The sequence below is a fragment of the Gossypium hirsutum genome, chromosome A02 (genome assembly GCF_007990345.1).
Source record: "Gossypium hirsutum isolate 1008001.06 chromosome A02, Gossypium_hirsutum_v2.1, whole genome shotgun sequence".
In the NCBI taxonomy this organism is placed as follows: Eukaryota; Viridiplantae; Streptophyta; class Magnoliopsida; order Malvales; family Malvaceae; genus Gossypium; species Gossypium hirsutum.
In genome coordinates this window covers 100,507,174-100,517,645 of record NC_053425.1, presented here as the reverse complement: position 1 = coordinate 100,517,645, position 10,472 = coordinate 100,507,174, and positions in this window count along the sequence as shown.

The window sequence follows — 10,472 nt, the reverse complement described above, 5'->3', positions numbered from 1 at the left end:
AAAAATAAATTGGAAACACTCTGGGGTCAATTCGAAACAAAATGAAAGAGGTTGGGAAAAAATTTAATTTTTGGAAACAGGGGAACACACGGCCGTGTGTCACAACCCAAACCGTGTGGATATTCGAAGTCCAAACACAAGGCCGTGTCCCAGGCCGTGTATCCGCCCGTGTAACTCACTGTTTTAAGACAAACGACCGTGTGGCAGCCCATGCCCCAGGCTATATGAACCTAAATGTACCTTAAAACTCAAGTTTATCAATTTGTGATTTCTTGGGCACTAAGCAACCAATTCATCAACCATTTAACCTATTCGAAACACATTTAAACATGCTCAAAACATGACAAAAACAACCATATTAAATGCTTAACCAATGTGCCCTCATTGACATCACATTTTAAACATCCAACACAAACCAACAATTCATTCGTCCATCATGTTACTAATATGCCATTCATAGGTACCTCGAACAAAATTCAATCATTCAAATAAGTAAAATAAGTAAATCCATCACTCAAACCAATTACTCATATTCAATATCAACCTAATGAAAAAATATATATACTATCTTCTAATACTAACTCAAACACATCATTAATATAATACCAAAGTGAGCAATTCACTAGAACAATCACCAAGTGAAAGCATTTACATAAACAACTTCAAGCATTTATATACAACTATGTTCTAAGTTACACATCATTCATAACTTATAGGACTACATTCATTAGAATTCACTAAAAACAAAAGATCATTATTTCAAAATTGACATCCTAGGTACATGCCAAAACTCAAAAAAAAATAAAATACATCACCAACATTGAGTGCAAGATTTGTCGTGGATGCTAAGTCGTAGAACAAGGGTAAATACCTAACCAGCAGTCAAGTAAAAATTCAAACAGTAAGTAACCTATGTTCTTAAAGGTTCCCCTTTACAACTATTAGACAAAAGTTTACAATTCATAACATATAAGTCATCTTTATAAAGTTACCATAATTCCCACTGAAACATATCTATAACATCATTTATATACAAATATCCTCTCATGAATCATTATACCGTACCGAAATGTATAATCCACTAAATGGCATCCGGTGCCTAACGATAGACCGTACATAAGGTTTTGAGCCCAGCGCTCGTCGTTTAACTCGACAAGATCATTTGTGTGCCTAGTACTAGTCAAACAAGTCAACAAATTATTGTGCCTAGCGCTAGTCAGATAATCGACTATAGTTGTGCCCACCAAGAATTAAATCCTTAAAACCATATTCTATAATTTAACCAACCACAACAATAATAATGAAAATATTTTTGATCTAATTCATATACATTCGAATCTTATTCCATAGTATTCCATCCAAATGATTTAACCAATTATATTAATGGATATAATTTTATATCAAATACGACTAAATTAATTAAATTAAATAAAGAGTTCGAGTCAAGGACTACGAACTTGCCTGATTATGATAGCTACTAAGATCGAAGATGGTTACTCGACTATCTTTTTCTTTCCACGGTTATCAACTAATCATCTTGCTTCTCGATCAAAAATCAATAGCCTAATTAATTGACTTAATTCAACCATCCAAAATATTTATACACAAGCCGCTAAACTTTTAATTACATTTTCCTTATTTGCTCTTAACATAAACTTTTAATACAAATTAATCCTCAATTAAAAATCATGAAATTCAACCACTATCAACAAAATATCATCCTAACCATTTTTCCCAAAAGTTCAACACAATTCATATTTTTCCATTAATTCAAAAAATACTCCTTAAGCTACCATTTTCATAAATAAGCACCTAAACTTTAAAATAATCAAGAATCATTCAATAAATATGTCTATTAAACTCCCAAATTTAAAACCCAACAAAAATAACACCAAGAATTGAATTTCTCAACAATGGCAATTTCCACAAATATCATTAATTCTCAGATTTTCAATATGGGTAAGCTACTACATGATTTTAAAATTTCAAAAATATAAATTTAATTAAAAAGGACCAAAACATACCAACCAAATTGAGCTTCAAAACTTAAACAACAATGGCCGAATGTCTCTTTTCTTCCCTCGCCATTTCAACATGCAAGACCATAAAGAAGAAAATTGTTTTGTTTTATTCTTCATTCTTTTATTAACTTCTCCACTATCTATTTCTCATCTTTATTTTATTTTATTTTGTTTTATTTATAATAGTTTAATATAACACATATATTATAGTTAACATAATATATATTACATACATATAAATATGATATGACCATCCACTTAATTAAACAACAAGGGTCCTTTAAACTCGTATAGTAATTTAAGAGCCTCTAATTCTTTTTACACTTGGTCTGCTTTCTTAGCACGTTTCTGTATGCCACCACTGGCAAGTTATTATTCTTTTAGGTTAATTATTAGTTTTTATGGTTTTATTGAAGGATCCTAACGGCGTTGTTTATATCAGAGGTTCTGTTCTATCTTCGCCAATTGGCCAACTTAGAGATTGATCTGGTTCAATGGAAAGAGATCTGGCTGTATTGTCTTTGAATGACGAGAAAGAGGAAATTATGCATATTCAAAAGAAATCTGATTTGGGTATGGTGGAAGAATATTTGTGTTTAGCGAGGTGTTTTTTAACAGCAAGCGTTATTCACTTTCCAGTGATGAGGAGTACAATGGCAAATCTTTGGCATCCAGTAAAAGGAGTTTAGATCTTGAATCTAGGGGAGAAAAGTTTTTTGTTTAGATTTTTCCACAGAATGGATCTGGGGAGGGTACTTAAGGGATCTCCATGGACTTTTAATAATCATCTGTTAATATTGCATCATTTGAAGGATAGAGAGGACCCGTTGAATGTGCCACTAATCTTTGCAAATTTTTGGGTACAAATTCATTAAGTACCCCCAGGGTTTTTCTCTGAAGCATTGACAAGGCAAATTAAGGATTTTATTGGAAAAATTTTAGAGTATGATGGTTCTAATCTGGGGAAGGGAGTACGACATTATCTAAGAATAAAGGTTTAGTTGGATGTGAAACGACCTTTGAGGAGAAAGAAGAAGGTTCTATTTTCATCAGGAATTTACTCTTATGTCAGTTTTAAATATGAACGATTAACCCTGTTCTTTTTCCTTTTGCGAACGCCTAGGGCATAGTGATTCTTTTTGCCATTCTAAGATGGAGTTAGGATTTGAAGTTGCTAAGATGGGATGGAATTTGTCATTACGAGCTCAATCCAGAAGAGCTCTCGCAACGAATAGTGTGTGGCAATGTAACGCCCCAATTTTCGGGAATTCTGTGAATGTTGGCAAAATTTCATGCTTTAATTTTGTCATTTGTGAGTGAAGTTATGAAATAGGACCTATGTGAAAATGTTTGAAAATGCTATAGGCTAAATTGAAGTGGCCAAATAAATAGGTGTGCAAAATAGGAGGATTTGCATGACAAACCTCACATTTTACATGAAGTGGCCAACCATCATGTTCTTGTAGACAAAATGTGCACTTGATATCCATAATTTATGGTACAAATTGATACAAATTGATAATAGGTTAGGTAAATGTTCCATGATAATGGGTTAGGTAAATGTTTCATGATAATGGGTTAGGTAAATGTTCCATGATAATGGGTTAGGTAAATGTTCCATGATGGGAATTTCATGTCTTTTGTATTAAAGAATTAAATGGATGAAATATGAAATTTTATTTAAAAAAAAAGGGGTGAAAAGAACAAAGTTTTGTCCATCTTTGTTCATCATAGCCTAAAGTTAGAGAATAGAAAGGAGAGGAGAAAGCTCTTGAATGTTCGGTCACTTGGGGAAGAAAATTGAAGGTAAGTTCATGGTAGTTTGCTTCTATCTTGATGTTCATGAGTTCTTCTTGATTCTACCTTAACTCTTGAAGCATATTTTGGTTTTTAGTTGTGTTGTGAGCATTTAGTCATGAATTAAAATGAAGGAAATGGTTGTTGTTTCATGTTCTTTTGATGAAAAATGGAAGATAGGTGAAGTTGAGCCAAACAAATGAGCATGCATGTGCCTTAGATGTTAAAAGGGAAAAATCAGCTAACATGTTGTGCTTTAAAATGATGAAATGGAGATTATACTTAAGTAAAATCATAGATATGTGATGATTGATTGGTGATATAAATGTTTAAATAACAAGCATGCAAGTTAGGTGTGAAAGAGTGATTTGGTAATAAATCTGCTTGGGACAGCAGCAGTAACGTGACTTTGGAAAATCACCATAAATTGTGGGAGATGAGTTAAAAGCTGCATAAATTATGTAATTAAAGCTTAATGAGTCTAGTTTCAAATGGAATAAACGAGAACATATTTTGAATTCTGTACAATGATAAATTTGATTCGTAATGAAGAGTGGTCAGATTAGTCAAACAGTGAAACATGGGAAACTTTGAGAAAAATCTGGTATTGATTGGCTAAACCAAAAATTCTGAAAATTTTATGGATAGAAGATATATGAGTCTATTTTCAAGGAAAATTAACGGAACTTGATTTGGAGTTTCGTAGCTCCAGTTATAAATGATTTAGTGACTGTTGCTCAGGAAGACAGCTTGCAGTGAAATTATGATTATGTGGTAAACATTGACAAAAATTTGTTAATAAGTTGCTTATTGTTTTCTTATACGCTTACTATGATCTGTAGGTGTGGTTGGCCGAATATTGTAAGGGGTTAATACGTAGTTTGTATTTGAATAGTTAGATTAACGTGTTAGTAATCCAATTGTAGGCGGTTCGTGTGTGGATTTCGTCAGCATATCGTCGCAAACAGGTGTGTAACTAACACCCTCTTTCTTAATCTGGATCGGCAAAAGTCGAAATGCCAAAAACTGGTATTTTGTAGATTTGCGAGTGTGCGAATGCTCGTGAGGTAAATCGATTAATGTTTTTGGTAAACTGCAAAAATTTGGACTGCAAAGTGCATGATTTCTATGCCCTCGATATTTTTGGGCTTAATGGGCCAAAATTGGAATGATGGGCCAACGGGCCCAATTCGGTAAGAACACTCGGTACGTGATTCTGTTAGTACGTGAAAAGTAGAAATATGCATGAAAAACCCTAAAATAGATAAATTACTGAAATACCTTTAAAAGTGGAAAATTTACAATTTTACCCCTAGGAGATAAATTACCAAAATACCCCTAGGGTTAAATTGACCTAAATGCATGTTTGACTGTTGTTATTTACTGCATGCCATGTTGTTATTATCTGATGCACGGGACTGAGATATTGACAGAGGAAGTACTGAAAGTGGCTTGTCCACGTACTGGAGGCTTTGCCTCAATTTACTGTTAATTGAGCAGCAATGCCGCAATTGTGGAGTGTTGGGCTGGGTGGGTTGAGCTATTCCCCACATGGAGTGTATGGCTAGTACGGGTGGAGTGTAGTGGTTGGTGGGTTGAGTAGTCTCCCCAAATGGGCTTGCATATGTTTACTGATGTTGCATGTATTTTGAAATGGGCCTATGGGCCATACTGTTATCTGAATAAGGGGCTAATGCCCAGTTTATTGTAATCTGAAAAAGGCTCTGGCCCAGTACCACTGTTACCTGAATGGGCTTAGGCCCAATAGGCTTGAGTTGACTTGGGCTTTGAATGAGTTTTCCTTACACACTGAGTTTTCCCAAACTCACCCCTTTTATTTTCATCCACGCAGGAAATCCCCAACCATAGTGGGCTTGGAGCTGTGAGGGAATTCGGAGTGGCCACCCGTTCTGAAAGTTTGATTTTCTTCTGGTGAACTGGACATCCTTTTATTTACGTTTGAAGTTTTGGGTTTTTAAATGTAATAAGGCCGCTTAATTATTTTTGATGGTTTTAATATGTATTACTAAGATAGGTATTACTTATTTTAACTGTTGAAATTGGATAGCCTTAGGGCGCGTTTTCAGAAACAACAATTGATTTCAAAATAACACGACAACAAACAAAGCTTCCGCAATGAAAGTATTTTCCAAAATTAATCACTTTTCCTAAAAATGACTTAATCAAATCGGTTTCCTAGAAATATCCATGACGTTAAGGTGTGGCAATGGCGGTATGCATGTCTAGGATTGGATCCAAAGGGAGCTTGGTACTTAAGCAGTCCGATGGACTCACCACCTCTTTTCCGGTTTCCTACCTGGTGCACAGCTTCCATTCACTTTAACTTATAATGAAATTATCTTTTAAAACACTAAGTAAGTTTTTCTGGACCAATAATATAAAATGTTTTGAACACTTCGATGTGGCATGTCGGATCCGGTCATAACGTCTAGGCCGGGTTTGGGGTGCTACAGGCTACGTGATGATGGTGATAAAATTTAAAGAAGGAGTCTAATCGAAGAACGTGAATTGGAGAGATGCAATTGAGAGGTTACGGATAGAAGATGTTGTAGAAATTTTGTAAACCCCATTCTGGGGGTTAATTTGGAGGGGAATTTGAATTGGGTTTTGGATATAGAGGTAGGATCTTCTAAAATACACAAACAGACAGATATGGAGCATGATAGCGATGATGGTGCGATTGAAGGGGGAGATGGTAAAAACAGGCCTAAAAGGAAGGATGATAGATCTTTGGTGGGAGGGGAGATAAGCTCTCTTATTCTTAGAAACAGTAGAGGATTGAAAAAAATCTTTTGTTATCGGTGGCTGCCAAAGGGCAAGTCGACCAGTCGCAATGAAAATAATAAGTTGGAATGTCTATGGATTGGGGAGTCCACAAGCTGTTAGAAAACTTTGGAATTTGTTAAAGTTGTATAATCCCCAAATGGTATTCTTTATGGAGACTAAGATCGATAAAACGTGAATAGAGGGTGTAAGAAGGAGATGTGGATTTTTTAATGGGATTGATGTTGCATCAGTTGGTTCAAGGGTGGATTGTGTCTTGCATAAAAGGAAGATATTGCAGTTAGTCTTAAAAGCTATTCTGACTCTCATATTGATGTTGAAATTCAAGAGAGTGATAATGAAAAATTTTAGAGGTTTACTGGATTTTAGGGTTCACCATATGTGCATAATAGAGAGGTTTCGTAGAATTTACTAAGGAATTTGAGTCACGCATAGGGTTTACTGTGGATGGTATGTGGCAATTTTAAATAAATTTTATATTCTTTTGAGAAGGTGGGAGGGCTTCCAAGAGACAAAAGGAGAATGGCAGCTTTTAGGAATGCTTTAGTAGATTGTCAGCTATTGGATGTAGGGTATATAGGATCATGGTTCACTTGGGAAAAAGAAAACCTACCAGAGACTACCATTCGTGAAAGGTTGGATAGAAGAGTAGTGAACATAGAGTGGCTTAATTTGTTTTCTTCTACAGAGATTTGACAACTACCGTATTCTTTTTTTTATCATTGTCCCCTTTTTATTCAAGCAGACATAAGAATGAACAACTTTCTTAGAAAGAAAGTCTGTTCTGAGTCATAGTGAGTTAAAGAAGATTCTTTCGAGGAAGAGGTCAGAAGCTTATGGAGGTCTACTAGAGGCGACATTTTGCAAAAATTGAATGAGTTACAATAGGTTTTGGTAATATGAGCAACCTCGGTTAGACAGAAAAGAGCGAGTCGTAAGAAGGAATTTTCAGCAAATTTGGAGATTCTAATGGGTAGAGAAAGAATTGATGAGAATTTAGTAGAATTAATTGATGCAAAAATCCATCTAAACCTCGAAATTGATAAGGACGAAATTTATTGGGAGCAAATGGCCCGAGCTAATTGGTTAAAATTAGGAGACAAAAACACGGCTTTCTTTTATAACTGCGCCTCGCAAAGGAAAAGAAGAAATACTATTTGAAGTTTAAAATACGAAGATGGGATAGAGACAAGTGATGAGGGGGATAAGGAGAGTATTGCTCGAAATTATTTTCAAAACCATTTTGCATCAAAAGGGTGTGGAAACTTTGATCACATCCTTTTGGGAATAGATAGATGCGTCTCATATGAGGTAAATTCGAAGTTAATTACAAAATTCACGAAGGAGGAAGTTGTGATTGCACTGAAGGATATGGGTCCTACAAAGGCTTTAGAGGACCATAGTTTTCTAGCTCTATTTTTCCAACTGTTCTGGCATATTGTTGGAATGGATGTTATTACCTTTTGTTTGGGCGTCTTGAACCAAGGTATAACTGTCGATTCTATTAATGTCATGAATATTGTGTTAATTCCTAGAGTATTCTATCCGATGAACCTTGGTAATTTTAGACCAATTAGTCATGGAATGTTTTATATAAACTAATAATGAAGATGATTGTTAATTGATTTAAACACATTCTAGAGAATTGCATTGATAGCGCTCAAAGCGCCTTTGTACCATGTAGAATTATCTCGAATAATGTTCTTCTTGCTTATGAGATCTTGCATATGTTTCGACAAAAGAGAATAGGGAAGAAAAGGTTTTTGGCACTAAAGCTGGACATGAGTAAGGCTTATGATAGAGTTGAATGGCCTTTTATTAAGGTAATGATACTACAAATGGGGTTCCATGTATGGGTAGAGATTATTATGAAATACGTCTTTATTGTCTCTTCTTCTGTTATCGTGAACGGGAAAGTAAAGACAAATTTTAAACCGATGAGAGACTTCGATAATGTGATCATCTTAGTTCTTTTTTGTTTTTGATTTGTAGTGAGGATCTCTCATCGCTTATAAGACTAGCTTCTAGGGAAGGTTTGATTAAAGGTGCTAAAGTTAGTAGAAGGAGTCCTCCGATTTCACACTTATTATTTGCTAATAATTGTCTTTTGTTTGGCGAAGCAAGTGAAGGGGGTGCGGAAATTTTGAAGTCAATTTTACGGGAATATGAGAGTTGTTCTGAGCAATGTGTGAATTACAAAAAATTTGTCTTTTATAGCATAAATACTTCTACAGGGATCCGATGTGCTTTTTATGATATTCTTGAGGTTAAACATTCGAATAATATGGAGTGATATCTTAGGTTGCCAAACGTAGTGGGAAAAAAACATCTTTTTAGATTTTAAAAGATCGAATAAGCCTAAGAATTGAGAATTGGAGTGTGAGATTTCTTCCGCAATGGGGAAATGAGGTTTTTATAAAGGCAGTTTTGCAAGCCATTCCGACTTATTCTATGGCATGTTTCTTGCTTCCAAAACCTTTTTATGGTGATTTAGACAGTATAATGGCTCGATTTTGATGGCAAAAAGGTCACGAAAGACAAGGGATTCATTGGTGGGTTGGGATTGACTTTGTGAATTAAAGGTGAATGGGGGATTGGGATTTTATAGCTTGACCAAGTTTAATGTTGCGTTATTAGCAAAGCAGGGGTAGCTCATTATTAATCGTCTAAATTCATTATTATCATGAGTCCTAAAAGCTAAGTATTTTTTGAATACTAATTTTTTAAATGCTGAGTTAAGGAATCTACCTTCGTTTACTTGGAAGAGTGTGTGGGCTGCTAAGAGCTTACTGAAGAGTGGTTTGTGTTTGAGGGTATGAACTGGGGTGAAATTTTCAATTATGGTTTATGTTTGGCTTTTGGGGACTGCAAACAATAAAATGTCAACAAATATTTGTAACAGTGAGGTTAGCTTGGTTTCAGACTTAATTAATGCACAATTACGAGAATTGAAAATTGACCTTATTAATTCTACCTTCTCAAGGGATGATGCAAACAGAATTTTAAAAATCCCCTTGGCTATGGAAGCTCACAATGATATGATGGTTTGAAAGGGGAAACTTCAGAGGATTTTTCGATGCCTACAAATGATTACATGAGGGTAATATTGATCTTAATTATTTACAGACTAAGATGAAAAACTTCTACAAAAAACTATAGAACAGTAATATCCCAACCAAAATTAAAATTTACATTTGAAAAATTTCCTGTAATTCCATCCCTAATCTAGCTAATTTATTCACAAAAAGACTGGTGACGAAGATTACGTGCCCAAGATGTGAAAAGGTTGCTAAGAATGTTTGAACACCTGTTGCGAGAATATCTTGTTACACGAAAGGTTTGGGTAAGTTTAAATCTTGATTGGATATTAACAGGATTAAATATGAACCGTTGGAAATGGCTTACTTGGGTATTTAAAAGCTGTATTGGGTCACAATGTCGTTTATTCTGCTGCTCCTTGTGGGCAATCTGGACTGATAGAAATAAAAGGTTATTTGAGGGAAAGAGAAGTAGGGGTTGTGATATAGTTACATAGGCCTTAAGATATACCAAGGAAATTGACGGGTGTGAGAATAGTAACCTGACCAAAAAAATCGTGCCTATGGAATGGTGTCCCCCGAATGGGTCTGATATTAAAATGAATTTCGATATGACCTTTGACAAGGACAGAGGCTACGTCGGTCTCAGGGGTGGTAGCGAGAAATGCTTCTGGAGAGATTCTCGCCTCTAAAACGGTGGTATATAGGGTAGTTGCTTCTCTATTCACGGCAAAGGCACATGCGTGTCTCCAAGCAGTTTTATTGGAGAAACAAAAAGGATTTACATCAGTTGTAATCGAATGGGATTCAG